Below are 25,218 nucleotides of genomic sequence, written 5' to 3'. Positions count from 1 at the left end.
TGTAATGGCATACAGTATCCAGGTTCAAGCCTCACCTATCCTGGAGTTGTGTCCAAAATGTCCAAAACGTTTGGTTACATACAACTAAACTGATTGAGGAGTTTAAGGTGCAGGGCTAGAGCTCCAGCAAATAACAATGAGAGATTGTTATAGTCATCTATCATTGATCTGATTTACCCCCAGAAGAAGCATTGCACACATGACATCTAGTATTGGGTGTAAGAGTCAGCAAAAGGAGGACAGAGACTTCTGAGACAGAAAATCCACATTCAAGGCTGAATAGGCAGGGGCTATTTTCACTGGAGTATCAGAGGCTGAGGGGTGACCTTGTCGAGGTTTATAAAATCATGAGCATCATGGATATGTGAATAGTCAAGGTCTTTTCCCTCGAGTGGGGCAGTCCAGAACTGGATGGCATATGTTAAGGTGGGAGGGGAAAGATTTAAATGGGATCCAAAGGACAACCTTTTCACACAAAGGGTGGTGCGTGTATGGAATGCACTGAGGAAGTGGTGGAGTCTGGTACATTTAAAAGACACCTGAATGGGTACATGAATGAGATGGGTTTAGAGGGATATAGGCTAAATGCTGGCAAATGCGACAAGATTAATTGAGGAGATCTGGCTGGCATGGACAAGTTGGACTGAAAGGTCTGTTTCCGTGCTGTACATCCCTCCGATTCTATGACGCTAAGCCTCATTCTGCCCCCAGCATATCTGAGGAGATTGGTTAAAACATCTGCACAGAGAGGGCAGTTTGCACTATCAGTTGAGAGCAAACTGCAGGCACCATGCCCTAGGTTTTCTGCCAGATGGCTAAGAGTCCTCAAAACTACAATTCCCATGACTGCATGTGTTCAGAAAATTATCTGTATAATGGGAAAAAGATGTACTGTTATTTATCACTTTTAAGGAAATTAATTTGCTTGACAAGAACCTCACTCACAGAATGCTACTGCACAGCAAAATTTGCTAGCTGCAATGAGGCAGGGGCTAAAAATTATTTTATATGTTATGGGTTGGTGTTCTGTTTCTGATTCCGTACATTAATATCCAACTTGCCACACGCAAGACAGAGTATACAAAAATTAATCTGATGCCAGTGCCACCGGGGGTGCAGTGTAACCCCTTATTCAAACATTTATTCAATAGTTGTCTTTAAGAGAGGGAGACCTACATTAGTGTAAATGCCCCATAATCCTTTAAAGTCAGTTTAGTGTTATTGTTTTAATGTAGCAACATGGCTACAATATCAGCGCAGCAAGGTCCCATAGATGTGGTGTAAGTGAAGTAATTCCACAGAGGCTGATATCTCATCACATAATCACCCCGTTACTTACACATAGAATGTCCTTGACACTGACCCAGCTCCTTCAGAGCCAGTTCAATGGCTGACACTCCTGTTTATATCTGTCAGCTGGGGCTGTCTGACTGGACCAGATTAACAACCCAGTCAGGGGACTCATATTCTATGAGGTCCACCTGGTTGCCCTCATTACAATCATCACAATAAGGTCACTTGGACAAATGGCCGCTTTTGTTGCTGTATGATTTCATATTAGGTCACTGATCTCATAGAATGCCTATAATGTCCACACTGATCCTCAGAAGAGCATCCCACCCAAACATATCCCCTACCCTAACCTGTCCCTGTATACCTGCATTTCCCATGGTGAACCCAACTATGTTATGGGCAATTTAGCATGGCCAATCTACCTAACCTGCACATCTTCGGACTGTGCGAGGAAACTGGAGCACCCAGAGGAAATATACACAGACATAGGACATGCACATTCCACATAGACAGTCACCCAAGGCTGGAATCAAACCCAGGTTCCTGGTGCTACAAGACAGCATTGCTAACCACTGAGCCACAATGCTGCCCTGATTTGTGTGGGAGATTTGAACCAGCGCTGATTGATTACAGGTTAAATCCATGATCATTTTTCTTTTTTGATAGCCTATTCTTAATTTAGTGACGTTGAGCAGAAATCAGGCACAGGCTTGCCACCAGTGCTCCATGGCTAAGTGTGGTGCGTTACGGGGAGTTCTGAACGTAGTGTCATTCCAGGTGGATTTTAAGTGTGCCATCAAAAAGATAAAATATGATTTGCGTTTGCAAATGCTTTTACGACCGCAGGATATTTCAAGACACTCTGCAATGTAACAGGTTCTTTTGGAGTGTAGCCATTAATTTAATGTAGGATATGGGGCAGCAGTTTGCTTAAAGCGAGCTCCTACAACCAACAGAGTGATAATAAAAGAAGATCTTTGTTTTAACGACATTGGTTGAGTGATAAATATTAGCCTTGTTTGCTCTTTTTTGGGATATTGCAATGGGAACCACTACATCCAGAGCAGATGAAGACTTTTTCAACATCTCGTCTGAACAGTGCTGTACTCCCTCAGTACTATACTGAAAGATTGGCCTGGATTATGTATCCTTGTCTCAGAGGTGGAACCTAGGTGCCCAACCTTCTGACTTGGTGACAATAATCGTATCAGTAGAATGTTGACAATGCTGGTTTTCAATATTCATCCCTCTTCATTGTCAGGGCATTAAGACACAATAATAAAGTGTGATATGTTAATGTTAGTGGACTCATGATTCAGAGCTTCAGGCTAATGCTTGGGAAAATATGGGTTCAAATCCTAACATTGCAGATGGTGAAAATTGCATTTTATAAAATCTGGCAATATAAAAATAGCTGGCAATTATGTAACCCATCTGGTTCATTAATGCCCATTAGGGAAGGAACTATGCTATCCTTACCTGGTCTGGCTTATATTTGACCCACAGCAATGTGGTTGACTGTTAAACAGACTCTGAAGTGGCTGAGCAAGCTGCTCAGTTCAAGGGTAATTAGGGATGGGCAACAAGTGCTGGCCTAGGAAATCGCTGTTACTTCACAGTTGTGATCTCCCTCCTTAACAGTGCTGTGGTGTTCCTACACTCCATGAACTGCAGCAATTAAAAAAAATAATAGTTCCCTTTTCAAAGGGCAATTGGGGATGGGAAGCAAATTGCTAGCCCAGCCAGTGATGTCCACATCCAGAGAAAGAATACATAAATACTTGCATCAGAAATTCTTTATCAGGACTTAATTGGATATTAAGATTCATTAGATGACTGTTTAATGAAATTTCAAGTATCTAAATGCAGTTATTTTTAAAATTCCAGAATTTCAAATAGATTCAAAAACTGCTATGCACAGTTGGTTGAAATAACCTACTTAAATAGAACAATGTACAGATTTTGATATTAATCATTGTATAATTGGTTTTACATTTATCAGGTCATATAAGCTCTTAAGTGTCTTATTATGTGGGAGTTACAAGAACTCTGTTGAGCTGCTCTTTGTCTACTGATCCTACTTAGAGCTAAAGGAGTATGTTTGAAGGGTGCCTTTCTCAGGATACTGAGGGAGGAATTCCAGTCTCTCAGTTTTAATTCATTATAAGGAGATGTTTTGACCGGTCAGTGTAAATGACAAAGCCTGCAGATTTCCTCTGAGTTTCATTGACTATACCCATGTCACTATGTTGGAAGGGGTTCTGAATCTAATATTTGCATACCAGCTGAAAGCCTTTTCTATTTACTTGAGGAGGTTGAGGGGTGACCTTACAGAAGTTTATAAAATCATGAGGCGTATAGATAGGGTTAATGGTAGGTGTCTGTTCCCTAGGATGGGGATTTCAAGACACAGTGGCCACTTTTTTCAGGTCAAAGGAGAGAGATTTAAAAACAAAACCATGAGGGGGATTTTTTTTTAATGCACATGTGGCTAGAGTGTGAAGTGAACTTCCTGAGGAAGTGATGGATGTGGGCACAATTACAACGCTTAAAAGACATTTGGATAAGTACTGAATAGGAAAACTTTGGAGGGGTATGGGTCAGGAGCAGGCAGGAGGGTCTAGTTTAGTTTGGGATTAGGTTTGGCATGGACTGGTTGGACCGAAGGGTCTGTTTCCATGCTGTATGACTCTATGACTTTTTCTTCAAACCTGGGGCAATTTGGTTGTGAACTTTAGAAAGAGATTACGGGCTGAATTGTACCAGAAATTGACTGTATCAGTTTTGTTGAGTTTCATGTAAAGCTTCTCTCCTTGATCCCTCTGAGAGTTATCGCACTATTCTTTGAAACCTGCCTGCAACCATGCTTCAACCCTCCTTCTCATTAGATGTAGAAATACTCACTACTACCAAGACATCCTGGGATTCCCAGCACTGGTGCCACCTTTAAAGCCTAGTCGTGCAGTTTGAGCACTACTAGCCAGGAGTTCCGTGGTAGAGAAACTTGGTAGAGTGGTTGGGGAATGTTTGAACAAGGGTGGCAGGGGGTTGGGAACCAGAGGAGGAGGGCAGTAGTTGCAGAAATTGAGGGAGAGGTAGAAACCAAGGCAAATATTACCAAGAACAAGAACAAGGAGGGAACGTTGCTGAAAAGAGCAGGGGAAGTGGTCTGAAATGCATGTGGTTCAATGTGGGTAGTATCTCAGGCAAGGTAGGTGAACTCAGAGTTTTGGTTGCTACTTGGATATTTGACATTATTGCGATTACAGAGACTTGGCTGAAAGAGGGTCAGGACTGAGAGCTGAATGTCCCAGGATTTGGATGTCTCAGGAGTGATAGAAAGGGATGCGAAAACAGTTTGGGAGTTGTATTCCTGGTAAAGGAGTATCTTACAACTGTACTGGGGGAGGATACATCGGAGGACTGGTGCAGCAAGGAAATATGGTTAGAGCTCAGGAATAGGAAAGGTGCAGTCACAATGCTGTGGGTATACTACAGGCCTCGCCATAGCCTCTGGGAGATAGAGGAATGTGTAGACAGATTTTGGAAAGATGTAATAACAGCTGGATTGTTGTCGTGGGTGATTTTAACTTCCCCCATATTGACTCGGTCTCACTACATGCTAGGGGCTTGGATGGAGCAGAATTTGTAAGGCCCATTCAGGGAGAATTTCTTGACACAGTATGTAAACAGTCCCACCAGGCAAGGGATTATACTGGACCTGGCTTTAGGAAATGGGCCTGGTCAAGTGAGTGAAGTTTCAGTAGGGGAGCATATCAGGACCAGCGACCATAATACCATGAATTTTAAAATACCCATGAATAGGGATAGCAGTAGTCCTTGGGTGAAAGTGTTAAATTGGGGGAAGGTGAACTACAGCCACATTAGGCAGGAAGTGGAGAATGTTTATTGGAGGCAGCTGTTTGAGGGTAAATCACATTGGACCTGCGAGAGTATTTCAAATGGCAGTTGATAAGAGTTCAGGAGCAGCGCATTCCTGTGAGAATGAAGGAGAGGTATGGCAATATATGTGAACATTGGATGACCGGGGATGTTATGGCCTTGGTCAAAAAGATAAAGGAAGCATATGTAACGTCTAGAGGATGGGAATTAATGAAGCCCTTGAAATATATAAATAAGAAATAACTTAAAGAATTAGAAGAGTTTAAAAGGGTCATGAAAACTCATTAGAAAATTGGATTAAGGAGAATCCCAAGGCTTTATATACATAAAGCAAGAGGTAGCTAGGGAAAGGGTTGGCCCACTCAAGGCCAAAGGAGGGAATCTATGTGTGGAGCCGCAAGGAATAGGTGAGGTCCTAAACAAATACTCAATGCCAGTGTTCACCAAAGAGATGAAATTACTGGAGGATGATCTCATGGAAAGGAGTATCGAATTTCTAAATCAAGTTTCTTCTAAAAAGGAAGAGATGCAGTGTGTTTTAGAAAGTATTACGGTAGGTAAGACCCTGGGTCCTGATGGGATCTATCCCAGAATATTGAGGGAGGCAAGAGAACAAATTACTGGAGCACTGACAGACATCTTTGTATCCTTAAGGTTTTGGAGTGGATTTGTAGCTCGGGTTGTGGATGTTGTGGTTGGTTGGCTCGCCGAGCTGGTTCTTTGTTCCACAGATGTTTCATTACCGTGCTGGGTAACATGGGTGGCACGGTGGCTCAGTGGTTAGCACTGCAGCCTCACAGCGCCAGGGACCCGTGTTTAATTCCCACCTCAGGTGACTGTCTGTGTGGAGTTTGCACATTCTTCCTGTGTCTGCGTGGGTTTCCTCCGGGTGCTCCGGTTTCCTCCCAGAGTCCAAAGATGTGCGGGCTAGGTGGATTGGCCATGCTAAATTGCCCGTAGTGTTCAGGGGTGTGTGAGGGGCATGGGTCTGGGTAGGATGCTGCAAGGGGCGGTGTGGACTTGTTGGGCCAAAGGGCCTGTTTCCACACTGTTGAGAATCTAATCTAATCATTGGTGCAGCCTCCGATGAAGTGCCGACATGTTTTCCCACCTGATATTTAAACTCCGATGTCCGTTGAACTGGATTACCTCACTTCCGGTTTTCCTTCACAGTGGAGCATGTATAGGGTCTAGCTCTATGTGTTTATTGATGGCTTTCTTAGTGGAGAGCCAGGCTTCTAGGAATTCCTGTGCTCGTCTCTGCTTGGCCTGTCCCAGCATCATGGTGTTGTCCCAATCAAACGGGTGGTTTTCCTTCTCCATGTGGATGGAGATATGAGAGTATTGGTCATGCCTTTTTGTAGCTAGTTGATGTCTGTGTACTCTTGTTGCTAATTTTCTTCCTGTCTGTCCAATGTAATGTTTGTCGCAGTCTTGGCGGGGGATCTTGTATATTACATTTGCCCTGTCCATAGTGGGTAACGGTCTTTGGTTTGGGTTAGTAGTTTGCATAGGGTTGATGTGAGTTTGTGTGCTACTGTGATGGCCAGTTGTCTTAGGAGTCTTGTAGTAAGTTTGATTGGGACAACACCAGGATCCTGGTGGATTAGGCATGGGAAATGCATGGTCATGGGGATAGAGTAGGGGAATGGGTCTGGGTAGGATGCTGTTTGGAAAGTCACTGTGGACTTGATGGGCCAATTGGGCCACACTGGAGGGATTCTATGATGGTATAAATAGGAGGGTCGGAGCCCTGCTCACTCTTGGAGCCGGTTCTGATCTGACTGGGTCAGTGTCATGTACTATACACGTGTAAATAAAGGGTGACTTGGTGAACACCGGCCCCTGTGGAGTTATTTCAAAGGTCCTCTACTGCTTTCTCAGAATCACTTTCTCAGACTTTTAAGTATTGTAAAGGAAGAAAACGTTAGGCTTCAAGAAGAGCAGACAGTTTGGTGACATGACCAGACTCATGGCTGATGAACATCAATGCAAAGAGGTGTGGAGTGATGCATTTTCATTGGAAGAACAAGAAGAGTCGGCTTAAAGTAAAGTGTAGAATTCCAAGGAGGCTGCACGAATGGAGAGATGTGGAGCTATCTGTGCTGCAAGGCAAGGCAAGTTATAAAAGCTGTCAGAGAGGTTTACAAGATTTTGAGCTTTATGAATAGAAGCTTAGGGAATAAGAGAAGGTTATGATCAGAAATATCTAGTAATTTCTGTTTTTGTTTCAGATTTCCAGTAGCCGCAGTTCTTTCGGTTTTTAAATCTTTACAAGATACTAGTTCTACCTCAGCTGAAGTATTACCTCCACTTTGGAATGTTGCATTTCAGCGTAACATGAGATTTGAACACAGAGATGACCCAAAGAACATAAAGTAGGGATTCTATATTCCTCTAGGATCAGGTCATTAAAAACATGAAGGGAAATTAAAGTTAAACAGTAAGTATTTACAGCATTTACATGGAATGAAGCCTGTGGTTTACCTTAGATTGAGGAATCTTTTGTCGATCTGTTTCTTTCTTCCCATGAGCCCTATTACCCGAAAGACACTTGTTTTCCAGACAGGGTCTGTTTGATTGCACGAGCTACCCTTTCTCACTGTCGCCACCTGCTGCTGGAGATCCCCGCATAACTGCGTGAGCTCCCCTTCTCAGCACCCTCCCTCACCGCCACCACCTGCTGCAGGGAGGTTCTGTTAAATGTAGAAGAATGTGAAGGCTTTAGACAGGTTTCAGAAAAGAATTATTGCACTGGCTGCAGAGATGAGGGACTTCAGTTATAATTAGAGAGTCATACAGCACTTGGATAAGTTGAGGTTATTCTCCTTACGAAAGAGAAGACCAGCAGGAGATTTGACTGTGGTATTCCAAATCAAGAAGGCAGTAAAGATATTAAGAACAGAAACAAAAGTTGCTGGAAAAACTCAGCGGGTCTGGCAGCATCTGTGAAGGAAAAGAAACAGTGTTAACATTTCGGGTCCAGTTACTCTTCCTCAGAACTGTGATCTGAAGGGTCACCGGACCCGAAATGTCAACTCTGCTTTTTCCTTTACAGATCCTGCCAGACCTACTGAGCTTTTTGGCAGCTTTGTTTTTGTTCCTGATTTACAGCATCCGCAGTTTTTTCAGTTTTTATTTTGTAAAAACATTAGATCGGAATAAATTTTTTCCCATTGGCAGGACCAGAGAATGTTGATTTAAGGTGATTGGCAAAAAGAACCAAAGACAACATGAAAAAACCTTTCTTTAACGTAGTCAGTGATTAGGAAACACTGCCTAAGCTTGTGATGGACGCAAATTCAATTGTAGCTTGTGATGGATAAGCTTCTGAAGAGACAAGATTTGCACGGCTTGGGGAAAAAGTGAGCATGTGAGACTACATGAATTTTTCTTACAGAGACCTAGCACAGTCACGATAAGTGGAATGGCATCCTTCTTTATTGTAACCATGTAATTATTCTGTTTGAGTTGTGCAGATTATTTAAAGCATTTATAAAAGGGAGATTCTTCACGGTAGTGTTCTATAAAGCTAAAAATTATAGATTTTAAGTATATTACAGGATAAGGACACAATGCTGGATAATTGCTTTCAGGGAGAAGATCAGCCACAATTTAGTTGAGTAGTGGAACAGTCCGAGGGGCTGAATGGCCTACTCCCACTTCTATTGGCTAATGTCAGTAATCCCTGACTTAAGTCGGCATAGGGACGTCTTCTGAAAGTGCATCAAGCACCTTAAGAACAAACCAAAAAGGCAACACACAGTAAAATAACTCACTCCTAGGGCATGAGGCCACTGACAGTGACAACACATACTCATCAGAGCCAATGAAAAGATGGTTCTTTATTTGGGGAAAGAAACCTGCAGAGACGCAGGAGGTTTTCCAATTCTGACAAGTTCTATTTTTAACTAAATTCTTCCTTTTGTGTTACAGCTATTGTCTAAAAAAGAGCACTGTCATGCAACATCATTCGATCATCTTGATAATAACAAATGCAAACACGTCTATAATCTGTGCCCTTCTCTTAACAGCATCTCACATTGGTTTAGAATAACCTGCTTTCAATCATTCCCTGCAATCACAGATATAGCAAAATACCTCCTGAGGTTTCCAGTGAGACTAAGAACATTCAGAAATCCATGCATCATATCTCTTCAGGCAATCTGTCCATAAACAAAGCCTTTCATTAAGCTCCTTGGCCAAAGATATGAGCTTTTTCCAGAGGGTCATCAAAGAAGGTGAAGTGTAATTAGGGGAGATGGTGCATTATTAATGCAATCCTGACGCCCAGGCTAATTCTCTTGGAACATGGGTTGGAATTGGAAGTCCCAATAATAGTAACCAAGAGAACTATTATAATATCTGCCACTGGAAATGGTAATGCTTTATTTACCTTATTGCAGTGTTCAATTGTTCTGTGTATGATTGTTTGAATCTGGTAACTCGTCTGTACTCACTAGGCCTGATTTCTTAAGCCTGAGAGATAAATAAACAAACAACATTGGAAGTGATGGCAGCATGGTGTAGCCATTTTAAGTCTTTGTTTAAAGCATTGTAAATGTTGTCTTGCATATCTAGAAACTCATGCCATTTCCACATTGCTCTGTGACAAATCAAATATATAAAACACATGCCATTGATCATAGTTCCTCATTATTTTGAATAGCTCTTTAAAATTTCCCATTAACCTTTTCAGCTCCAAGGAAAATAATATCTCTTAATTCTCAAAACATTCTCTTTATCTATCCATGTAACTGAAGTCCCTCACTATTTAAGTGTCCTCTGCGCTCCCTATGAGGTCATTTTTCCTAAAATGTGGTGCCCAGATTTGGACACAATGAGTTAGGGCCTGATTCCTGGATCCCTGACCCTATACCAGGGTTTCCAATATTCATATCAGTAAAAGGTGCGAGTAGGTTTACGTTGTGAGCCCACAGCCTGCATTTCTAACTTGACTGCTACACTGACTGAAGAGGTAGACCTGGCGTACTCCTCCAGCCCAGACTTGTGATTCCTGGCACTTGAGAGATGTCATGAGCTAGACTCTGGAAAAGTGAACCTTTTGACAGTTAATTCAAAAGTCTTACTCATACCCTCATGTCAAGCATTGGGCCCACCCATATTCCTCCCCCCAAACCTTTATATCCTTCATATGAAGCCGTGCTCCTCTATCCACCTCCCAGAGTTGGGCTAGCATTTATTGCCCATCCCTAGTTACCCTTGATAAGGTGATAGTGAGTGGCCTTCTTGAACTGCTGCTGTCCATGTGCTACAGGTTGACCACTATGCCCTTAGGGAGGAAATTCCAGCATTTTGACCCAGTGACACTGATGAACAGGGATATATTTCCAAGTCAGGATGGTGAGTGGCTTGAAGGGGAACTTGCAAGTGCGGTGTTCCCATGTATCTGCTGTCCTGTCCTTCCAGAAGAAATTGGTCATGGGTGCTGTCTGAGGATCTTTGGTGAATTTCTGCAGTGCGTCTTGTATATAGTACACACTGCTATAACTGAGCGTTTGAAGTGGAGGGAGGTTTGCAACCTTCAGTAAAAAAAAATAGGGCAGACAACAGCAGAGCAAGAGTTAATATGAATTATCTGCAAGTATATGTAAGCGCATCTACAATAGTTTTCTCTTGCAAAATAATATCTGGAGCTAAGGAACATTCAGTCCTTGGTCCTTTTCTGCAATTCAATTGGCTCATTGCTTAACTGCATCTTAACAGTCTTGGTTTTGTGACCCTGTACCCTTGCCTAACAACAAAACAAACGCAGAAGCAATTTACTAAAATGGGTCCAAGGATGAGAAGTTTTAGATTTTGGGGATAGATTGAAAACTGAGATTGTTCTCCCTGGAGAGAAAATTGTTAGAGTCAAAGAGTTGTACAGCATGGAAACAGACCCTTTGGTCCGACCTGTCCATGTCAACCAGACATCCTAAATTGATCTAGTCTCATTTGCCAGCATTTAGCCAATATCCCTCTAAACCCTTCTGATTCAGGTACTCATCCAGATGCCTTTCAAATGTTGTAATTGTACCAGCCTCCACCACTTCCTCTGGCAGCTCATTCCGTACATGCACCACTTTCTGCATGAAAAAAAATGCCCCTTAGATCCTTTCTAAATCTTTCCCCTCTTGCCTTAAACCTATGTCGTTTGGAGGCTAAGAGGAGATTGGTTGGAGGTTTTCAGAATCACGTATGGGCTTGATAGATAGGGAGAAGTGTAACCTCTTATAAGTAGGCATAGACATAAAATGATTTCCAGAAAGAGCAAATTGATGTGTGAAAAATTGACACTGCCTGGAATTGTGGTGGAGGCTGTTCAGTTCAGTTGTGGCATTTGAAAGGGTAATGGATAGTTATTTTGATAGAAATAATGAGTAGGGATATGGGGAAAACACAGGAAATTGGTAGTAAGTAATGATACTCATTTGAAGGTATGAAGATATAACGCGCTGAATGGCCACCTCATATGCCAAGATGGCTGCCAAACTGACCACTGGCACATTCTCAGATGGGACCAGTTAAGTCAGCTGGCCATGATGCTGTGATCGTGTGTGTGTACACTTTTTCCTCCACCCGGTGGTGGTGTCACAATAAACACGCCCTTCCTGGTCAGTGATCAGGAACGTGAGCTGATATTTTCTGGCTGTTACCTCTGTCTCAACGCAAGCCAAAAATTGAGGCCTACTGATATATACACCACCATGTTTGCCAGTTGAGTCATTGGAGTAGTGAATGTCATTGGGGAGCTGTGTCATAAAGTCATGGAGTGCGGAAGAGGCCTTTAGCCTATTCTGGGAAGGAATGATTTGCCTTGTGTAACAAATGCAATTGTCCAACGTCGGCTGTATTTAGAGAACAGAGCAGACTTCAAACAGCTTCCAAAATGCTTCGGTTTGACATTTAAAGCAACTTGGGTTTAGTGAATAATAAAATGTTCAACTGACCTTTCTACAAGAACATTTAACAAATTAACATTTACACATTGTGAAATATAGGCCATGGTCCTTCTCAAGCATAGCGTGTGTCTGTGACCCTCGAACTGTCCATGTCAATTTGCTATACTGTTATACAATTAACAGGATTAAGAAATAGAGGGAGAGTTCAGAGGCCACTTTTAAAAAGGAGAACTCAACAGCTCATTCTTAATGCAATTTCGAGTACAGTTCGTTGTAGATTTTTCATATTCAACAACAAGTGCCTTTGATGAATACTGCTCTCTTGGCTAATGAAATGTTAAGTATATTAACCAGTGTATTATTATCAAAACCAATTTCCGACTTTTGTCTGCTTTCTTCTTGTCAAGTAATTGAATAATGCTAACACGTGAAAAGACTCATGTCTATTATAGCACCTTTCTTATCCATAAAATGGCTCAAAGCACTTTCCATCTAATTAACTACTACTGAATAATAGCAAAATGTTGCAAATGCTGGGGATCTGAAATGAACACAGAAAATGCTGGAGAAACTTGACAGGTTTGGCAGCATCTGTGAAGTAAGAGACAATGTTAATATTTTGAGTCCAGCATGACTCTTGTTCAGAACTGAAAACGGCTGGAAAATAGGTTCTTTATACTTTTGACAGAGGCAGAGAAATGGGCAAAGTTAACATGGCGTAGAAGCACATTGCAGAAAAAAAGTGTTGTTAATGATAATAAAAGAGGAATCGAGATTTAAATGGGTGTTAATTAAGATGTGAAAGGGAGCATATGTAACCTCTTTAGTGCAATTAGCAAGGAGTGGGGAAGAGTGCAAGAAAAATAGAGAACAGATGTCATGAGGTCAGGCTCTGAAGTGGTGGAATTCAGTGTTGAGCTCGAGAGGCATTAAAATGCTTAAGCACAGAATGAGGTGTTCCTTGAGTTTGCATTGTACATTGTTGAATCTGAGCCCCTGGTTCTTTGCCATTTCAATAAATCACCTTGTTCGTATGCTAAAATTTCTGTCATTTCTGCACTGGGCCTTCGTCCACTTCTATCAAAAAACAGAAAAGAAAAACATTTTCCAACTCCTTTCAGTTCAGTCATACTGGAATGAAAATGTTAACTCTGTTTCTCTCTCGACAGATGCTGCCAGTTCTCCTGTGTACTTGCTGTCATGTAAGTATTTTGGAGCATCATCACAGATTTAATGGCAGTTACTGTGTTGGGGCTGTTTAGCTTAGTTGGCTGTACAGCTGGTTTTTGTTTATTCAGGTGGATCTCATTGAATATGAGAGATAATGGAAACTGCAGATGCTGGAGAATCTGAGATAACAAAGCGAGGAGCTGGATGAACACAGCAGGCCAAGCAGCATCTCAGGAGCACAAAAGCTGACGTTTCGGGCCTAGACCCCTCATCAGAGAGGGGGATTGGGAGAGGGTTCTGGAATAAATAGGGAGAGAGGGGGAGGCGGACCGAAGATGGAGAGAAAAGAAGATAGGTGGAGAGGAGAGTATAGGTGGGGAGGTAGGGAGGGGATAGGTCAGTCCAGTGGGGGAACCACACCCGGCACCTTCCCCTGCAACTGCAGGAAGTGCTACACTTGCCCCCACACCTCCACCCTCACCCCCATCCCAGGCCCCAAGATGACTTTCCACATTAAGCAGAGGTTCACCTGCACATCTGCCAATGTGGTATACTGCATCCATTGTACCCGGTATGGCCTCCTCTACATTGGGGAAACCAAGTGGAGACTTGGGGACCGCTTTGCAGAACACCTCCGCTCAGTTCGCAATAAACAACTGCACCTCCCAGTCGCGAACCATTTTAACTCCCCCTCCCATTCTTCAGATGACATGTCCATCATGGGCCTCCTGCAGTGCCACAAGGATGCCATCCGTAGGTTGCAGGAACAGCAACTCATATTCCACTTGGGAACCCTGCAGCCCAATGGCATCAATGTGGACTTCACCAGCTTCAAAATCTCCCCTTCCCCCACCGCATCCCAAAACCAGCCCAGTTTGTCCCCTCCCCCACTGCATCACACAACCAGCCCAGCTCATACCCTCCCCCCACTGCATCCCAAAACCAGCCCAGCCTGTCTCTGCCTCCTTAACCTGTTCTTCCTCTCACCCATCCCTTCCTCCCACCTCAAGCCACACCTCAGTTTCCTACCTACTAACCTCATCCCACCTCCTTGACCTGTCCGTCTTCCCTGGACTGACCTATTCCCTCCCTACATCCTCACCTATATTTTCCTCTCCACCTATCTTCTTTTCTCTCCATCTTCGGTCCACCTCCCCCTCTCTCCCTATTTATTCCAGAACCCTCTCCCCATCCCCCTCTCTGATGAAGGGTCTAGGTCCGAAACGTCAGCTTTTGTGCTCCTGAGATGCTGCTTGGCCTGCTGTGTTCATCCAGCTCCTCATTGAATATGAGTTCACTGCTTGGGACTGTTAACCTGGGCCGATCAGGGAGCCCTGGATAACAGATATAAACAGAAGATTCAGCAAGTCTCCTCACTCTAGGGACTAGCCCTGAGCTAGTTGGTCAGAGTCCATGCGCTGTGCACATGTAAATCATGAGTGAATTCCTGATGGGAGACCAATGTCTGTGCCCTTGCTTCACCTTCCCTGAAGGACATTGGTGAACCAGATGGGGTTTTCCCCAATAATCTGGGGGAGGCAGTGGGCCTAGTGGTATTATTGTTTTAGAGGTAGTAGGAAGTGCAGATGCTGGAGAATCTGAGATAACAAGGTGTAGAGCTGGATGAACACGGCAGACCAAGCAGCATCAGAGGAGCAAGAAGGTTGACGGTTCGGTCCTAGACCCTTCTTCAGAAAGGGTTTCTGGCCTACCGACTGTCTCTCTCTCTTTCTCTAATCATGCTCTGGGGTATGGGCAATGAAAGTTCATTTACACACAATAATCTCCAACCAGTAACATTGTGACAATAAAATCAGAAAGTGTTGGAGAAACTAAATTCTGAAGAAGAGTCAAATTTGATCAAATAATTAACTCTGTTTATCTCTCCACAGATGCTACTGTGTCTGTTGAGTTTCTCCAGGGCTTTGTTATATTTCAGATCTGCAGCATCCTCAGAACTTTGTTTTGTAGAATGTGATACTGTTCCAATTATCCCTTTTTTTTCTGCTGTTGATTGAGGACTTAACACTAGACAGGTGCTCTTCTTCACAACAGTGTTATGGGATTTATTACCTCAACCAAGACAGAAGCTTTTGAGGCCTGATTTTAACCTCCCATTTGATGGGTGGCACCTCCAACGGTGTTGTAGTTGTTTGGTATTGCACTGGAATGTCAACCATGAACATTTGAGGCCAAGTCTTGCTCTGGGATTTGAACCCATAACCTTCTGACCCAAACCGTTGGCCATTGCTGCAGCTTTTAAGATCCTGATACCAGGGTCAGGAAGACTTGAGTTCTCACTTACTGGTTAAGAGACCAGCCCAGAGATGGCCTCCTGAACACCTCAGCACTCCCTGACCTACAAAGGACAATGGACAGAAGCCATGCAGCATATTGGCAACCCATCGGGAGAGAAACCCAATGCTGTGGGAGGTTGGAAAATGGCAATGTCCTTCAGTGAAACCATGTAATCAGTGTTTCAGAGACGTGCAAACTGCTGTGTCTCTAAGAGATGAGGGGAAATCCCTTTTAAGGCAGTGCCTGGGTCCAGTGTATGATTTTTCCCACCAGTGGCCGCCTCATTGAATCATAGAATCCCTGCAGTGTGGAAAGAGCCCATTCAGCCCATCAAGTCTGCACAATACTTCTGAAGAACATCCCATGGAGACCCAGCTTCTACCCTATCCCTGTAACCTTGCATTTACCCTCGGCTAATGCACCTAGCCTGCACATCCCTGAACACTATGGGCAATTTAGCATGGCCAATCCACCTTAACCTGCACATCTTTGGACTGTGGGAGAAAATCAGAGCACCCAGAGGAAACCCACACAGACACGTGAAGAATGTGCAAACTCCACATAGACATTTGCCTGAGGGTGGAATCAAATCTGGGTCCCTGTGAGGCAGCAGGGTTAACCACTTTGGGGCCACAGAGCTTCTTGGAGCTAACAGCTTCCCAGTGCGACAGAGACCTTTCCATTGTCAGTGTCACAGAATTGCTTCTAACTGAAGACTCGCCTATCCAATTGGCCTACCTTTCTCCGTGCAGCAAGCAGGTAGCCCACTTCTCACGAGTCCCTAGCCAGGGAGATGTCCCCAAGTGGCTCCTCCTGCCCCTTTTCCAGTTCCCAGCCCCCAGTGCTGAAACAATCAGCCCATGAGTTCCACCCTGTGAACTATTCTCACACTTGAGCGGCCAGTGAGTTCTTACAGGTTGGTTCCACAAGGACACTTGCTGACAGATGGATGCTGGTGAGACCATACTAGGACTATACAGTATAGTCTCCTAATCTAAGAGAAGATACCAATGAGAGAGAGTACAGCGGAGGTTCATTATGTAGATACCAGGTTGATCCAGGGATGGCAGAATTATTGTATGAGGAGAGATTTGTTCAACTGGGCCTGAATTCATTAGAATTTACAAGAATGAAAGGGGATCTGAGTGAAACACATAGAATTCTAATATGACATAACTACTTAGAGGCCAAGTTCTCGCCACACAGGCGCTGTATCTGGACTCCGACCAGTTAGTTCAGAGGCAGTCCATAGAGTGAGGAAAGTCACTGCATCTCCTATTTATTTCTGTCAGCCAGGACTCCCTGATTGGCCAAGGGTAACAGGCCCAATCAGGGATCTCATACTCAATGGATCCACTTGACCAACCCTGTTCTAATCACCACAAACTATCTCTATATCCTCTGATACTTAATTACGTTCTTCTATGAAGCCTCTTACCTAAATATTGTGAGAATATGGAATGTGTCATCACAAGGAACTATTAAGGCAAATAGTGAAGATACATTTATGAGATGGTTAGATAAATACATGAGAATTAAAGGGATAGAAAATTATGTATTGTTGAAAAATATATACTTTTTGCGAAAGCTTTCTGTCTTACACTCATCAGGACATTGTGCAAGAAAACCCATGCAAGCGTATAACCAGCATTTATATAGCATGAGAGGAGAGTGGCAAATGAACTCTGATTGGTAGACATGTTGTCATGCAGAGTGTTGTTCGACAGTTAAAAGCCAGGTTTTGTTTAAATTTTAAACCAGGCACATTGAATTTGATTGGTCAAGACATGTCAAAGTTATCCTATGGGATCATAGGTACCCTGATTAGATCACTTCTCACTGTTTATTGCACAACCTCATGGAAGGCTCTACATAGTCATTCTTGGCCTTGAGAAATGCCCAGCCTATCTCTGATTACCCTGGAAGGGCAAAATATTTCAAAACTTTGAGCAATGTGTGAAACTAGCTGTCTTATCCTGCTTATACACGATAGCATCATGCAATGAAGGATTATCAGCCAGGCTGGCAGAATGAGGTATTTGTGCATTAGACACTACATATAGGAGCCCTGTTCTTTGCAGACAGAAAGAACATACTGCACTTGAACTCAACATTAGGTGACAGACATTTACTGGTTCATATCTCTCCCCTCATGCAGAAGAAATGTCCTGAATAGTGCAAGATAAAACAGATTGTCAGAATGCGTCTTTTTCAGCAAGTTCTTTATGACCAAATAACAATAGAAGATTATGCTGGTAAGTTAGATGAAATAGGTGGTATGGAGTATAAACTCCAAAGTGAGTTAGTTGGGCCAAAAGCCCTGTGTCTGCTGTATATAGTCTATGGAACTTAAGAATTAGGATTTTGAACAGGATTCTGCAATGGATAAACAGATAGGCTGAGCAATTGAAACAGTCTGTAGTAACACAGGAAGCTCAAATGGAGAGGAACATTATTTATTGTCAAAAAACAGAAGTGAGACACTTCTTCAGGTGGACATAGGCTAGTCCCAGCTTGGGACAGACAGTTCTGCAGATCTATCCCCAGGTATTTATTTATTTTTCTCTTTTTATATCCAGATGCGTTCTAACTCACAACTGAACTGCTTTCCCACCACCAAATCACCATGACTCTTTCCCTAAACTAGTAACCACCAGCAGTAAATCAACCAGGTAGTCAATGAGACATTTACATTGCAAAGCCCATCACAGACGATGCACAACATCAAAAGTGATAGAGGTGTTGTGAGAGCAGAAGGGGCTATATCACAATAGAATTGAAGGAAGAAATAATGTATGGTATCACCTCCACTGCCAATGAGTCTGCCTGTTTTTCTAATCAATGTCTTCAGAAGTGCTATACACACCTTGGGAACAGATGGGAATCGAACCCAAGCCTTCTGGTCCAGGGGTAGAGACACTGGCCACTACACCACAAGAAGGCCCAAGCTGCTGGAATGGAAACAGTGAAAGTGCCATCCACGGGTGATCTTGAACAACCAATCTTTCAGTTAGCTGACCCATTGAACCACAGAGACTTGTGTGTGCTTGAGAAAGACCTCAGGTTATGTGTTCCACCTGGACAGACCATTGCCTGTTACCAAGGGAACTCATACTCAATGAGCTCCATGAGGACATTAATTGATGATTCCCCATGGGGCCTGTGGGGTCTATTACAGAGGTGTTTGAAAGTGGATTGAGAGGTGACAATGTCAAGGCATTAGGAAGTGAATTACAGGTGTCCTGTAGGAAAACCATGGCCAATTTTCAGCCTCCCAAGTCAAGGTCAATTCTAACATCAATGGCCCTGATGAATGGCCTCCTCCTATTCTGTAACAGTTCTGCAATGCTACTGGAAACATTGAAGCACATAGATTGAATATGGGAACTTAGTTTGTGTGGCTGTAGGGAATACTTAAATCTGAAGATTTAGTGCATTAAGCAACCTGGGATCATCTGATAGAAATTACTCGAGATGCCCCTCAGAAGGAATGTTGTGCATGCATATGTTCCAAAGGGCAGGATTCTGGTGGAGGAAGTGGGCAATGGAATGTCCTTTGTCTCTGAATCATGCACAATGTCTTTAATGGAATACCTCTGGAAACCCTGGAGAAATGGTGGAAATATTATCAGATTGTTGGTGGCAATGTAAGAGAAAGAGAAACACAAGTGTCTTGGGACACCGTTTTACTTAAAACTTCGATCATTCATTGAGTGATTGGGGACATGGCCAATTGAGGTAGTTAAGTGGTCATTAGTTGGCTACTTAAGGGCCCTGCTGGCGAATTGGGAAAGTCCCCAGGGGAACTTCTGTCCAGGACCTTGTTGTTGATGTGGCAAGAAACAGGTGAATATCTGTCCAGAGCCAAATTACTCAACTATTTCTCCCTCCCATGACCTCTGGCCAGGAGATAATTCTGTGCTATACGAACACAGGTAAAACCAAAAAGCGTGTCAACACGTCTAGCAGCATTAGTGGAGAGAGAACCGAGTTAACATTTCAGTTCTCCCCTTTGGCAGAACTGCTCCACTCACTTTTATGTTCCATCCAGGATACTTTGCACTTGAAAATGGCTGCAAATGCATTGTGTTCTTAAGGTAGAAAGGTAATTAAATGAAAAATTGTGATGCAGCAAGCAGATAAAAGACTTGGATTTGGATAGCGCCTTGCATGGCCTCAGGTAATTCCAAGAGATGGACAGCCGTTTTTGAAGTGTGGTTACTGTAAGAAATGAGGTAGCCATAGCAAGCTCCCTCCAACAGCAAGGTGGTCATAACAAGACTTGCCATTGTAGTGCTGTGGTTTGTTCGGTTGAAATTCCAGCTGACAGGCTGAGGACACTGACAGAAACTGCTGCTGATGTCTCCTTGTAACTTCGTTTGAACATTTGGACCTTGAACTGCAACGTACAATCTGCCCTCAGGTCTCTAAAACCTTGTCAGGCACATGAAGGCTTTATGCCAGTACTCTACTACAAGGCATGGTGAAAGCCTCACTGTACAAGCCCTTTAGCTTTCCTTAATCGGATTCTCTCTCTGATAACTGAGTAGAATTGGTCTTAAAAGATAAAGAGCAGATATTGATTGCCATGCGTAATCAAGCTAAAACGTTGTCTCAACATTCACACATCAATTACCTAATGCATCAGTGGGTTGCAGATGGAGTATTCCTCCCTAAATATGGCACAGGTTCCCTGGAAAATAAATAAGGCACTGCAGTCAGCTTCTTTCCAGGTAATCCTCTGTCAGAAACAAGCTTGGGTTTCTGCAGAATCACAGAATGATACAGCACAGTAGGAGGTCATTTTGGCCCTGTTTATTTAAGGAGGCTTCCAATTAGTCCCACTCGTCTGCCCTTATCCCAGTGAGCTGAGCATATTTTCCTTTCAGCTATTTTACACATCCCTTTTGACCATTCCCATCAAATCTGCTTCTGTCACATTTTCAGACAATGCATTCTAGGACATCATAACTCACTGCGTCAAAGAAAAAATGATCCTCATCTCCCCTCTGGCCCTTACAGCAACTATTGTAAATATGTGTCTTCTGCTGACCAACCTTCTGCCTACAGTTACTCATTCTTTGTTCTATAAGCACTTTTCATTAAAACTCCCTTAACTACCTCTGCTTGAAGAATAACCCTAACTTTTGAAGTCTGTCTACTTAACTAAGAACCAATGCCCATTCCAGGTGACCTCCTTCATGTACTACAGTGTTAGTAACAACATGCCACATACTAAAAAAAGGGTGACTCCTCCTGTTGTTAATAGGTGTCAGATACAGAATTTCAATGCAGGCAGTCTGTGTAAAGCCCACCACAGCGAGAAATGTACAGTATTCCAATCACAGGTCATTTTGTAGACAGGCACTTTTGTTAATTGACACTCAATTTGAAATGTGCAGGTGAAATGGAAATCTTGGATTGAAGCAGGAATAATAGAATCCCTACGGTATGGAGTCAGTCCACACCAATCCTCTGAAGAGCATCCCACCCAGACCCACACACCTACTCTATTCCTCTTGCCTGCATTTCCGCGATCAATCCACCTAACTTGTACATCTTTGGATGGTGTGAGGAAACCCACGCAGACACAGGGAGAATGTGAAAACTCCACACAGGCAGTTGCTTGAGGGGTGGAACCAAACCTGGGTCCCTGGCGCTGTGAGAAAGCAGTTCTAACCATTGAGCCATCGCACCACCCAGTAGAGTGTATGTTTTCTCATGGAGCAAAATAGACAGAATTTTTTTTCTTTACTTCTAATCCGTACTGTATCTGATTGGAAAATGATTGTGAGATGAAGCAGTGCAGTCACTTCCTTGAATAATTGAGCTTCAGATTGCATACAGTCCTCTGTTTCAGATGAAGTGTCAAACCCAGGGCCTTCCATCTGGTTGAATGGATGTAAATAAAACATCCCATGTTACTGTTTCAAAGAAGAGCAGAGGTAGCCTATTTCAGATGTTCTGGTCAGTTATCATCCATCAATCAACATTGCAAAAAAAAAGCCAGATTATCAAGTCATTATCATTCCACTTTTGGGGATCTTGCTGTGTGCAAATTGATTATAACATTGGAACTGTGGCACTTTAAAAGTAATTTATTGAAGTAAATTGCTTTGAGGCATCCCGTAGTCACGGAAAGCACTTTATAAGCATTATTCTTCGATTCATTTCATACTGTAGCTTGATTGGGAGTGATCAATGCTGGCAAGGTGGTAAAGTATTCATTTGGTTATCTGCGATCTCCCTCACTTCAATGAGCCCCTTTGCCTGCAAAAAAAGGGTAAGCTCTTTATCTGCATCATTGACTGAAACCCTCATACAAAGACTGAAGTGCAATTGTGTTGAAGGAACTGGTAAGTTGTCGTTCCTCCTGTTAAGAAATCAAAAGAGGACCTCTTGTAAATGAGCTTCTGGATGTGAAGATTACTGTTTTACTGTTTTCAGAGGAAATCTCAAGTGCATTGCCTGGTGATACAAATGGAATAGTTTCCATAGCAACGTAACCAAGAATTGTGGGCTTCCTCATATCAGAATTAGGCATCGGTAGGTGAGGGTGGCATAAGGGACTGAGGAGGATGAGAGGGGTGAGGTGATACTCTAGTTTTAGTGAATAATAAATGATTAATGACATCTTCCAGCTCTTTGCTGCAGCAATACAAACAATATCTAGTATTTACTTGTAGAGTCATAGAGCACAGAAACAAACCTTTTGGTCTAACCAGTCCATACTGACTATAATCCCAAACTAAATTAGTCCCACCTCCCTGCCCCTGGCCCATATCTCTTCAATCCTTTCCTTCTCATGTACTTATCCAAATGTCTTTTTAAATATTGTAATTGTACCCAGATCCACCACTTCCTCCGGAAGTTCATTCCACACATGAACCACCCTCTGTGTGAAAAAATTGACCCTCATGTCTCTTTTTAAATCTTTGCCCTCTCACCATAAAAATGTGCCCTCTAGCCTTGGAATTCCTGCATCCTAGGGAAAAAACACAATTGCCATCAACTCTACGTATAACCCTCCTATGCAGAGGCTTTAACGTAGTGAAGCGTCCAGTAGTGTTTCACAGGTCCTCCCACTGACAGAGTTTGATTCTAAGTCACATAAGGAGATATGGAAGGGAGATTTAAAAAAAAAATTCATGGAACGTGGGCCAGCATTTACTTTACGTACCTAGTTACCCTTGAGAAGGTGGTGCTCAGTTGCCTTCTTGAACTGTTGCAGTCCATTTGATGTAGGTACCCACCCAATGCTGTTAGCAGGCAGTTCCAGGATTTTGACCAAGTGACAGCAATATATTTCTAAACTAACTGCACAGAGGCCGGTATCCTGTTGCCAAGTCACCCTTTATTTATATATACACAGTATATCGGTTCTGACCGGCCAGTCAGAACCAGTCCCTTGAATGGAGAGATCCTCTGAATCTCTTGTTTATATTTGTCATCCAGGGCTCTCTGATTGGTTCAGGTTAACAACTCCAAACAGGGATCTCATAGTCAATGAGATCCACCTGGCCCTGGTTCCAATCACTACAATGTACAAGTCTGGGTGGCGTGTGGCGTGTGACTTGGAGAGGAACTTGCAAGTATTATTGTTTCCCTGTTCCCCTTGTCCTTCTAGATGGGGGTGGCCATGCCTTTGTAAGGTTAAAGGTGCTGTCTAAGGAGACTTGATGAATTTATTTACAGGATAATGTGTAGCAGTGGTAATGTCACTGGATTACTAATCTAGAGGCTCAAACTACTACTCTGGGGACAGTTCATAAAATCTGCAATTGGAAGATAGTCTCAGATATTAGGGACATGATGACTATCATTGATTATTGTAAAAACTCATCCAGTTTATTAATATCCTTTTGGGAAGGAAATCTGCCATCCTTACCCTGTCTGGCCTAATTGGCAGTCCAGACTTGCAGCAATGTAGGTGGTAGAGAAGCCTACAGTTATGCTAAATCCATCATCAAGGTTGTGTAGGGATTACCATTGACCAAAAACTGAATTAGATCTGCCATATAAATGCTGTGGCTATAAAACAGGTCGAGGTTAGAAATTCTCAGAAAAATAATTTCTATCCTGACTAAATCCTCTCCACCGCTGTAAAAAACAAAGTGTGATGGAATACTGTTCACTTGCTTGGCTGGGTTCAGCTGCAACAACATTCAAGAAGCTCGATTACCATTCAGGATAAGGCAGCCCGCTTGATTGGCACCACATCCACCACTTTCAACATGAATTCTTTCCACCACTGATGCACAATGTATTATCTACAAGACACACTGCTGCGTCTCAACAAGATTCCCTTAACAGTATGCTCTAAACCACGGATCTCTGCAACTTAGAAAAACAACAGTATCAGATGCATGCGAATGCTACCTCCTGCAAGTTTCCCTGAAAGTCACACGCCATGCTGACTTGGAACTATATATCACCATTCCTTCAGTGTCACTGGGTCAAAGTCCTGGAACTCACTCTCTAATAGCACTGTGGGTGTCCATGCATTAATGGTCTACAGCAGTTCAAGTAGGTGGGTCAACGTCACCTTCTCCAACGCAATTAAGGATGAGCAATAAATGCTGGATGAGCCAGCAATTGCACCCTGTGAAATTATGCATTTAGAAAGGTGGTCCAGAATTTAAGGAGTGAAAATTTCTTCAAGTTGTCAGGCTGAAGGATGTTACAGAGATAGCGAGATTTGAAAACAAAATGAGAATTTTTGAATCTACTTCAGATGTTATCCTTTAAAGATGTAAATAGTCACTGCTGTGTGACAAATGATTGTGTTTGAGCTCCCAGTAAAGAAGTCTCTTCAAACCGTACTCTTTGTGACATGTAGGAATTAATGATACCTCAGCATTCTCGCTGGTTTTCTAACTTACCCGAAAATTTCACTCACAGATGCCAACACACTGCCCATTCCCTATTCTGATTTATGTTGGCAAATCTGTGAGTGTATTTGCAGAATGGGCTGTAACTGTGCTAAATATACATGTGTTTTGTTGCTTGACTGAAGTACAAGCCTTTGCTTGGAGCATGAAGAAATTCATGTGGTATTTATTGGATTTTGCAAGTGTTGTTTAACACAGCTAGGATGCAGCCCTTTTAAATCAATGCCTCCTGCTCATGCATGCCTGGTAGCCGGTATAATTATATAGTGTCAAACCAGAGCAAAACCAGCTGCAGTCCACCCTTGATGCGGTTTTTTTAAACTTTCCTTCTGTGCGAGAATAGAGGATACCATTTGAGAAGTGATAGGTTTTACGTAAGATTAACTGCTGAGTAACACAAAGACTGCACACCTCACAATGTCTGCAACCGTGGGTGGAAGTTATTGACTGTGTCAATGGTAGTTTAATTTCCGCGCCGCTCATATTTAATTTGTGGCTGGGGTTTTCTTAAAGCATTTAATTCTCCCAGCATTTGGTCTCCAATTCAGGAATGGCAGTTATGAGAGCCAGTATTAGGGATGTCTTGGCCAGCATTGCTGCTGAGGAAGAGGGAGACCAGTGGAGGGGCCACCCCAGAGTGGTGTCACTTAAGAAAGGTTTAAAACTCCCTTTCTCTAAACCATGGGCATTCCACTTTATCCCGGTGGCAAGTCTCAAGGTGCTCAGCACCTTCCTGGATGCTCCTTCTCCAGTTTGTA

The 25,218-nt window shown here is 43.0% G+C and overlaps 1 protein-coding gene across 10 annotated transcripts in view; it reads left to right on the top strand.

The window, feature by feature from the left end:
- Positions 1-25,218, top strand: part of LOC125447318 (protein phosphatase 1 regulatory subunit 29-like) — a 400,071-nt gene that overhangs the window by 326,158 nt on the left and 48,695 nt on the right. For 2 of the 10 annotated variants that reach the window (XM_048521645.2, XM_048521646.2), the window contains one exon: positions 13,271-13,303. The exons of the other annotated variants lie outside the window; for them this stretch is intronic. The gene's annotated coding sequence lies outside the window, so the exon portion shown is untranslated. The remainder of the gene's footprint in view (positions 1-13,270; positions 13,304-25,218) is intronic. 10 annotated transcript variants of the gene reach the window in all.

This window comes from Stegostoma tigrinum, chromosome 38 (genome assembly GCF_030684315.1).
Source record: "Stegostoma tigrinum isolate sSteTig4 chromosome 38, sSteTig4.hap1, whole genome shotgun sequence".
Taxonomy (NCBI): domain Eukaryota; kingdom Metazoa; phylum Chordata; class Chondrichthyes; order Orectolobiformes; family Stegostomatidae; genus Stegostoma; species Stegostoma tigrinum.
This window is presented reverse-complemented; position numbering and strand designations above follow the sequence as displayed.